Source organism: Hylobates moloch, unplaced genomic scaffold (genome assembly GCF_009828535.3).
Source record: "Hylobates moloch isolate HMO894 unplaced genomic scaffold, HMol_V3 SCAFFOLD_23, whole genome shotgun sequence".
Classification (NCBI taxonomy): domain Eukaryota; kingdom Metazoa; phylum Chordata; class Mammalia; order Primates; family Hylobatidae; genus Hylobates; species Hylobates moloch.
In genome coordinates, this window is record NW_026652298.1 from 32195271 (window position 1) to 32204525 (window position 9255).

The following is a 9255-nucleotide window of genomic DNA, read 5'->3' on the forward strand; positions in this document are numbered from 1 at the left end:
TGTCATGTCTTAGATTTGTGTAATTGAGGGAGGCCTCCCAGGCAATTTAAGTAGGGATTTACTTACTCCTTGGGAGCGCTGAGCTTGTAGTGGAGGAATGGTCTACTCAGTAGTGTATTTACTCGACTTCTCCTAACAAGGGTCTTTCCACTTGGGGTTGCTCTGTCCAGCATCTCTTGGGACTTCCAGAGAAAGCCAAATATTCTTTGCTGCCCCTGCTTCTTCAACAATAAATGCAAAAAGTTTGAAAAAATCCCGTACTGGTGTTGTGTCCCCAGGGTCAAAGACTTTGAATCTCTAGTAAGAAGTAGAAGGCATCAAGAGGTCAAGTTCTGACGCCATAGTCTCAGGACATTGTGGGACTTGATTGCTGCAGTGTGAAATTTATGGTTTTGTAAGACAGATGGATTTAAAACCCTTTCATGGCATCTTGTAGCCTTTGGAATAAAATCCAACATTGCCTATGAAGAGACCCTGCATGATTTGGGCACTGTGTGCTTTTTTCGGGTTTTGTTTGTTGTCATTTTCCTCCTCGTTCTTTCAAAACCCAGGGGCCTTGCACTCATGGTTCCCTATGCCTGGAATGCTCTTCCCACTCTTCTGCACTGGTTGACGACTTCTTCAAAACTTGGCTTGCGGGGCGTTTCCTTTGAGAGGGCTTCCTGACAGTCCTGCTAACCTTTTCCATAGCAGCCCTCATGCCATTAGCTGTACCACAACTTTAACTTGTATATGTTCATTTACATGTTTCTGTCTCTTCCATGAAATGGTTGCTCCTTGAGAGTGGGGCCTCTGCTCTGTCTTGTACAACACCTGACACACGGGCCAACTTACAAATATCATGAATGAATGAATGAATGGATAGCTCTCTAGGAATCAGTTGTGACTGTATCTTTCCCTGTCATCTCCCAGCTCCGTCTCACCTGGACTACCTGGAAAAACCTCTTGCACCCCATAATTTCAGTGCCCCTGTCTGTATCTGAGGCTATGGAAAAGCTGTCTACCCAAGCACCAAGGAATCCTGCCCTTTTCTGCTTGCCCGGATAAACAAAGAGTTATCAAGGCTAAGTTGCCAGTTATGTTGGCTTCTTCTCCTGTTTGCTCTTGGGAGGATAGGATTTTGATTACAAGCATAACAGCCTCCAGTTATTGAGCATCTACTGCATACAGGGCAGGCACTTTGCATACTTGATGCCTGATCTTCATAGTATCCCTACATGGTAGGTTTTATTATCCCAATGTTGTGAGTAAGCAAACAAAGGATCTCCCAGGTCAGTCTGCACCCTGGGCCACCTGACCCCAAGACTACTTGTGCTCTTTTTTCCCTATACCTCTTGGCCTAGGTTTTGGAACACACACGGGCACGCACACGGCCCTTCTCAAACTATGACAATATAGTGCACTGCAAGACCTCGCTTTTTTTTTTTTTTTTTTTGAGACGGAGTCTCGCTCTGTCACGCAGGCTGCAGTGCAGTGGCGTGATCTCGGCTCACTGCTAGCTCCGCCTACCGGGTTCACGCCATTCTCCTGCCTCAGCCTCTCCAAGTAGCTGGGACTACAGGCGCCCGCCACCAGGCCCGGCTAATTTTTTGTATTTTTAGTAGAGATGGGGTTTCACCGTGTTAGCCAGGATGGTCTCGATCTCCTGACCTCGTGATCTGCCCGCCTTGGCCTCCCAAAGTGCTGAGATTACAAGCGTGAGCCACCACGCTCGGCCTAAGACCTCGCTTTTTTAACAACCTAAGATGATGGGTTGAGTTGTGAGAGTCAGAAGCTTGCAGTTTCGCTTCATCTGTCTCTGGGGACTATTCTGGGTTTCTACTGTCTGGAAAGAAGGTGGGCACAAGGGCTGTGTGAGGGATGATTACACCGGGGCAGAAACAGCTCACCTCTTGAGTGCTCATGTGCCATACACTGTGCCAAGCGATTTATACATATAGCTTTATGTAACCCACCGAGCAGCTCTATTTGTACTATTATTTTGAGCACTATTCTGCAGATGAGGAAACTGAGGCACACAGTAAGAACGGGTAAACAGTGGAGGCTGGATGCAAACCCAGGTAGTCTGACTACAGAGTTTGAAAGCTCAGCCACCAGGTACCTACCAACCAGCTGGATAGATCTCATCATTCAAAGTGTGGTCTATGCACCAGCAGCTTTGACAGCCTCTGGGAGCCTGAATGCAGAATCTCAGGTCCCATCCAGACTCACTGAGCTAGAATCTGCCTCTTAACAAGATCCCTTGCTGATTCATGTGCATGTTAAAGTTTGAGAAGAACTGCCCCAGAAATTCTACGAATATAAAGTAAATGCCATTTTCTTGAAGTCAAAAGCTGGAGATTTAGGGCATCAGTGTTCTTAGAAACAACGTGCAACCTCAGTATCTTGCAAACTATGGCATCAATGAGGAGCTGTTCCTTTGCTCGAGGGAATTAGTGATGACAAATTAATTTAGTATTTTCAACAAAAATAAAAGCAAGTTGAGCTTGCATAGTTGATCCAAGGCTTTAAAAAAAAGAGGCTGCTTCAGCCTGCAGGATGTTGTTGACATAGTATTACATCTAAGTAAGCAGGGAGCCCCGAGCCAGGGTTGCTGGAGTGTCCCTACTGCACGTGAAGTTTTGGCAAACAGAATCTAGGGACTGAAAAGGTAACTCCTTCATTAGATCTGCCTGGAATTTACACATCTGCAAATGTGAGAGGACAAAAAGGACTTTTGATCCAAGAGAGATTGGCCCCATCTCCCTGTGCTGGGAAAAAACTTTGATTTCCTTCTTTGATGTGAAACATTGCCATTGCTAGCTATATATTTGATCATAGTCAATGGACAATTTATTCAGCTCTTAGTTCTTTATTAGGTCCTCATGGCTGCTTTCTTAGACACTGGAATCCTTAAAAACAAGAAGAATTTTATTTTATTTTAACCTTTCCCAGCCTATAAATGCCCCAAGGACCTGGAGATGTCCACGTGGGCTTTACCAGTGATGTATGTCTTTCTGTTTGAGTCAAAATAATGAGTGGTTGCATAGACGATGATTGATAGTGTGTATTTCGGAGTCGCCTCATTTTGGGGAAGGAATATGCTGATTGTGCGTCAATTTCCCTCAGGTTGGCTCTCCAGGAGGGGGCCCAAGAAGGTCTGCCCCCTTTTCATATTTCTTTGCTACTTCCTTTCATCTTGCCAAGTTACATTTAGCAGGATATTCATCTAATTCCTTTTTTAAAATTGTAATGCTCCCCATTTTTTTTTGGAGTGGGGGACAAAGGGAGCCTTTTAGGAAATAAGCATCAGGAACTAACTAATCAAAGCAAAACTTTCTGGGAGGAATCTGACAGCCGCATGTCTCTGATGACCTTCAAAAAGATCACATGCTCCAGGCAATTACAGGATTTGGGAGAAAATAGCTCATTCTGAATAGCCGAACCTGCTGCAATGTTCATCACTTTGCAGCGGTGCCCCTACCTCCCCCCTTTTGTAGCTTCCTTACCCAGTAGCCTCCTGAAAGAGATTTCACTGGGATTAAAACTCCTCCAGCTTTAACAAACTGCAAAGGGGACAGCTGATGCTAAAAAAGGGGATCTTGTGCACAGTGCCAGGTTTCTCCTGTAGCCAGAGTTTTTTTGGCTCTGGCTACAGAAGGTGCCTAATGCATTCTGTCTCATGGCCAAATATTATCAGGGGACTTTGCTGCTCAAGCTCTTGAATATGGGTGCAGCTGGAAGAATAACCTATTTGTCAATAGGTTACCAGTTTCACAGCTGGTAGTGCCCAGAAGGGCACTGAATAAACTTCAGTGGGATCCATGCTACTTGGTGCTTGAAGTTCATTTGACGTGAAGCCTTTGTGAAATGAGTATTCAGGAACCCAGAAGCAATCTTTTCCTTTTTTTTAATTAGACCATGCTTCTCTCTTGTTTGCAAGGTTTTTTGAGATTTTATGCAAATTTTTAATGTTTTTGCCTGTCAGTGTTTCCATTATTTGAAATCTTTCATATTAAGTAAAATTAGCCAAGGCCAGTGCTATATTAAAGTATCACAACTTTTAGCATTTGCTCACCCTCCTTTCCTGGGGAGAACAGGTTTCTCTACATGATTGCCTGTATGCTTTGCTATGAGTCATAGTTTAGAGAAAACCCCCACATTCCTGTGCAATGAAAGAAGCAGCATAATGATCTCAACTCAGGCAGAATGGCCTGGAAACTCACGATATGTGGCTGCACCCAGTCGGTGCCTTTGCTTTGCTTGTGGTGGAGGTCTCTTGCATTGGTGTTGTGGAAATAGATGATGAGCTTGTGCCTTTGTGACTTTGTTTCTTGAGACCTGCCTAATTTCCATGGTCACAAGAACACAGAGAAAGATGTGTGGGCTCCCGGGGCTCTGCCTGACACTGTTGAGAGCGATTCCAGAGGAGGAAGCTATCTATGGGGTAATCTTTGGATGTTATTCTGAAAAGCCCCAACTTCTTCCTCAAAACAGCTTCTAAGCTTGAGGACCAAGAGTTATCCTCTAAAAAGGTGTCCCCAAACAAGGCAGGTGACTTTCCCCCAGTGTTTCCAGGGGTGTGAGCCAAGACATGGGGCAAAATGATTAGGGGGCCTCCTGGGTCTTGGAAGTGGTTTAATCCTTCTTGTAGCTCAATGTAACTGTCTGTGGTTGATGACACTCAGAGTCAGGGGTAGGAGTGTGTGTGATACAGTATAGTAGAGATGCCAATCTTTGTGGTTGCCCCACCCTTCTTGCTGTGGATTGCTGCTTTGATCAAGAATGTTGGACCGATTAAATATATCCAGTCCTCAGTCTGAAATTTGACCTCTGTGGCTGGGTTAGAAAGGATGAGCTTGAATGTGGGCTTTTGAATTAGAAATAGAATAGGATTTTTCAGTTAGCATTGTTGATACAGGGGCTGAAAAGATGCCACAATGAGCTAAAGTTAGGAAGGATCAGGGGACAGCTGTGGGAGGAGGACAGTGTGGGGACGACTAGAGGGGAGTAGAAATAGGGGACCATGGGGCAGGGGAGTGGGGAGAGAATATGAAGGCTTCTGGTAGCAATCTGCACGTGTCCTTACAATAAACAGTTTCTCTTGAACTAACTGGAGTGAGTCTGTTTCCTTGACCATGCGGAAGACCTAATAGAAGAAAGGAAACAAAGAGATTGTGGGTGTCTTCCAGACAGAAGATCTGTTTTCCTGTGTGTTTTAATGTGGAGTCTCCTTCTGGTCTGCTTACCCGCTCCTTGCCCCCCGCATCCACCCCCCTTGTATATTTTTCCCTTAATGAAAAGAAAATAGAGATCATTTTAATACAGAGGTAAAATTGTAAGGCCTCCCCAGAAAACTGTTTCATGAATGAGGAAGCTAAGAAAAAGGGCCACTGGCTTTAAAGCCCAGTAGGATTAAATAAGAGGAGGAGAACGGAGAAAGTTATAAAATGATTAATTGGTCAAGTTGGGGTGGGAAACTTAGGTTATAATATCAAGCTTTTTTAACCTTGGCACTATGGACATTTTGAGCAGGAGAATTGTTTGTTGTGGGAGGGGCTGTTCTGTGCATTGTAAGATATATAGCAACATCTCTGGACTTTATCCACTAAATGCCAGTAGCAGTCCATAGTTGTGACAACAACAAATGTCTCCAGCCATAGTCAAACATGTTCTGGTGGTAAAAATCTCCCTCAGTTGAATGTAAATTTGTTCAGCCATTGTGGAAAGCAGTGTGATGATTCCTAAAAAGAACTTAAAACAGAATTACCAATCAACCCAGCAGTCTCATTATTGAGTATATACCCAAAGGAATATAAATAATTACGTAAAGATATATGCATATGTATGTTCGTTGCAGCACTATTCACAATAGCAAATACATGGAATCTATCTAAACGCCCATCAATGGTAGACTGGATAAAGAAAATCTGGTACATATACACCATGGAGTACTACATAGCCATAAAAAGAGTGAACTCATGTACTTTGCAGCAACATGGATGGAGCCAGAGGCCATTATCCTTAGCAAACTAATGCAGGAACAGAAAACCAAATACTACATGTTCTCACTTAAAAGTGGGAGCTAAACAGTGAGAACACAGGGACACAGGGAGGGGAACAACAGACAAATAGTTCTATTTGAGGGCAGAGGATGGGAGGAGGGAGAGCATAAAAAACTACCTGTCAGGCCGGGCGCGGTGGCTCAAGCCTGTAATCCCAGCACTTTGGGAGGCCGAGGCGGGCGGATCACGAGGTCAGGAGATCGAGACCATCCTAGCTAACACGGTGAAACCCCGTCTCTACTAAAAATACAAAAAATGAGCCGGGCGTGTTGGCGGGCGCCTGTAGTCCCAGCTACTTGGGAGGCTGAGGCAGGAGAATGGCGTGAACCCGGGAGGCGGAGCTTGCAGTGAGCCGAGGTCGCGCCACTGCACTCCAGCCTGGAAGACAGAGAAAGATTCTGTCTCAAAAAAAAAAAAAAGCTACCTGTCAAGTACTATGTGCGTATTACCTGGGTGACAAAATAATCTGTACACCAAATCCCTGTGACACACAGTTTACCTATATAACCTGCACATGTACCCCTGAACCTAAAATGAAAGTTAAAAAGTAATCTTTCCCAGTTGAGAACCATGGGGCTAGACAAAAAGCCACCTTCTTTCCTTTCTTGAATGAGGCTTTTGTTTGTTTGAATCTACTGTTTGTGAAGTGCTGTGGAGGCTACAGGGATGACTAAGGCACAGTTTCCTACCCGTATAAATTAACAGATTCCTGGAAAATATTTAGCATGAAAACAACTGATCAAATAAAGCTGGAAAATACCTTCCTCTTGGCTTTGAGTAACAGCAAAGATATCCACCTGTGTCAAATGGGTAACGCTCATTCTAATTCAAAGTGTAATGAGGATCTAATCCAAGGTTCCCACCCAACTTGATTATTTTATAACTTTCCCCATCCTCCTTCTCATACCGAACTCTACTGGGTTTTAAAGCCAATGGGCCTTTTTTTCTTAGCTTCATAATTCAAAGGATAATGGTAGATGCTATAACAAATAAGCCCTCAAATATCAGTGGTATAACATAGTAGAAGTTTGCTTCCTGCTGATGTAATGGTGTTCCTGGTTGGTGAACAGCTTTCCTATGGCCATGCAGTGATTCAGGGACCCAGATTTCTGCCATATTGTGGCTCTTCCAATCCCCTAAATCTCACTGTCTTTTCTTTCCAATCAGCAGAAAAAAAAGTGAGGAGAAAACATGCTGCTTTCTTAAGAGTCCTGGCCTGAATGTGACTTTGTTTATGCTGATCTTCCATTAGAAAGGACAATTGGACCACTGACGATTTCCGATCAAGTAGCATAAATCAATATTGAATGGCTCATCTTGGCTAAAATTCAGTGAAAGTCTCTGGTTATGAAAATTTACCATCAGAATCCTGTTCACGTAGGACACTTTCTTCAGCAGCAGGGAGAGTTTCGCCGAATTCTCTTTCTGCACAGTTTAAGGTGGAGCTGGGAAAAGAACCCAAGTTTTTAGATACAGCAGTCTGTCTGCTACTTGCATCTTTTCTTCTCCTCCATACCAGTACTGGAAGACAGATTGTGCCTAATTTCTGTATCCTAAGTACCTACCAGAGGATTGGGGATGAATGGATGAGAAATATTGTTCACAGGCTTAGAAGTATACACTCAAGGAAGATTTTACTTGTTAACCTGAAAATTGCAAAACAGGTGCTTGTAGAGCTGTACCCACAGCAGTACATTGATGTTGCAAGTATCGGGGCAGGAAAAACTACAATTGCTGCATGGGGTGGGGTAGGGATGACCATAGTTCCCTTTATTAGCCAGAGATATAAGTGACAGGAGTCTAAATGAGAACCTGAAGCCAAACAGGGACATTTATTTGATCAGGTAACTAAAAAGTTCAGGGTATCTGGCTTCCAGCAGGGCTGAATACAGATATATAACAGTGTCATCGAGAACTTCTTCCTGTACCTGGGCTCCGCTTTCCTCTGTCAGACTCAGTCTTTGGCAGATTCTCCTTAAGTGATGGCAAAGATAACACCAGCCACAACAGATGTTCATCCTTCAACTTGGCCACCTCAGAGGGAAGAGGGGCTCCAGAGAATGCCCCAAGATTATCATTGGCTGGTCCAGTGCCATGTGCTCATCTCTGCACCCATCACCACCGTCTCCCTGTCATTGTTCAGACGAAATCACTTGTGCACCATTAGCACAAGGGGTGCCCAGTCCACAGGGATAAAGGGGCAAGCAGCGACAATTCTTCAGTAAAAAACTAGAATGGATGCTGGATGAGGAAAGATATTCTATGTCACTCTATTTCTATTCTCCTTATGGAATGGACCTGTGTATTTTTTATCTTAACACGCATTTGCATTCTTCTGGTAATTGTATGTAATCAATCTCTGTTAAACCCTCTCCCCAGCTGTAGCCCCTGAGGTTTTTGTAGATTCCTCCTGGTCCAGAGGTGGAGCATATGGTTCAGTGCTGGAACAATGGGGTCATTATATGCTCCTGGTCCCTGTGAACAGTTCGGGGATGGTTATCTGGTCCAGGAAGACCCAGTGAGTTGAAATGAGACTTTAGCTCGAATTTGAGTAAAAGAGATTCTTTTTCCAAAATTAACTTTTTATTATGACGATTTTCCAAAATGCATGAAAATAGAGGTAACTCTAATCATAAGCAGAGATAACTCTCTTATACTTATCATCCAGCTTCAGCATTTGTCAACTCATGGACAATCTTATTTCATTTTATCACCACCCACAGAATTTGGAGCAAATTCCCAACATCCTATCATTTCATCTCTATACTTTCCAATATGTTTCTCTAAAGATAAGAGCTCTTGGGGGAAAAGACTTGGTATTTTCTATTAAAAGTGAATCTGAAAAGATGTAGGGAATAAAATCACTGCTACCATCTTGCTTCCACTTGGAACCAACAATTGGAGCCAACAACTGGAGCCAACTGTGTGGCAGCAGAACAGCAAGAAGGAGGAACACAAAATCCAGATGACAGATTTTGGGTGCTGAATTCACCTGTGCATGGAGTAACCTTAGCTACTTTTTATTTTCAGTCATGTGAGCTAGAATATTCCCTGTAGCTATGTTGTTGACACCCCACTCATATCCTCTTGGCCTACCCTGAGGGTCACCTGAAGCTTAGATGGACAGTTCCCAACACAGTGATGGCTTCTCACCTCAAGCACAGGCATCTCTCTGCCTAAGAATGTTCTCTGGCCTTAAGATTGTGCTTGG

General features: G+C 43.8%; 1 protein-coding gene across 3 annotated transcripts in view; it reads left to right on the forward strand.

Annotated features, from left to right (window-relative positions):
• GRIN2A (glutamate ionotropic receptor NMDA type subunit 2A) overlaps nt 1–9255 on the forward strand; it is a 418206-nt gene that overhangs the window by 58077 nt on the left and 350874 nt on the right. The window lies entirely within an intron of this gene.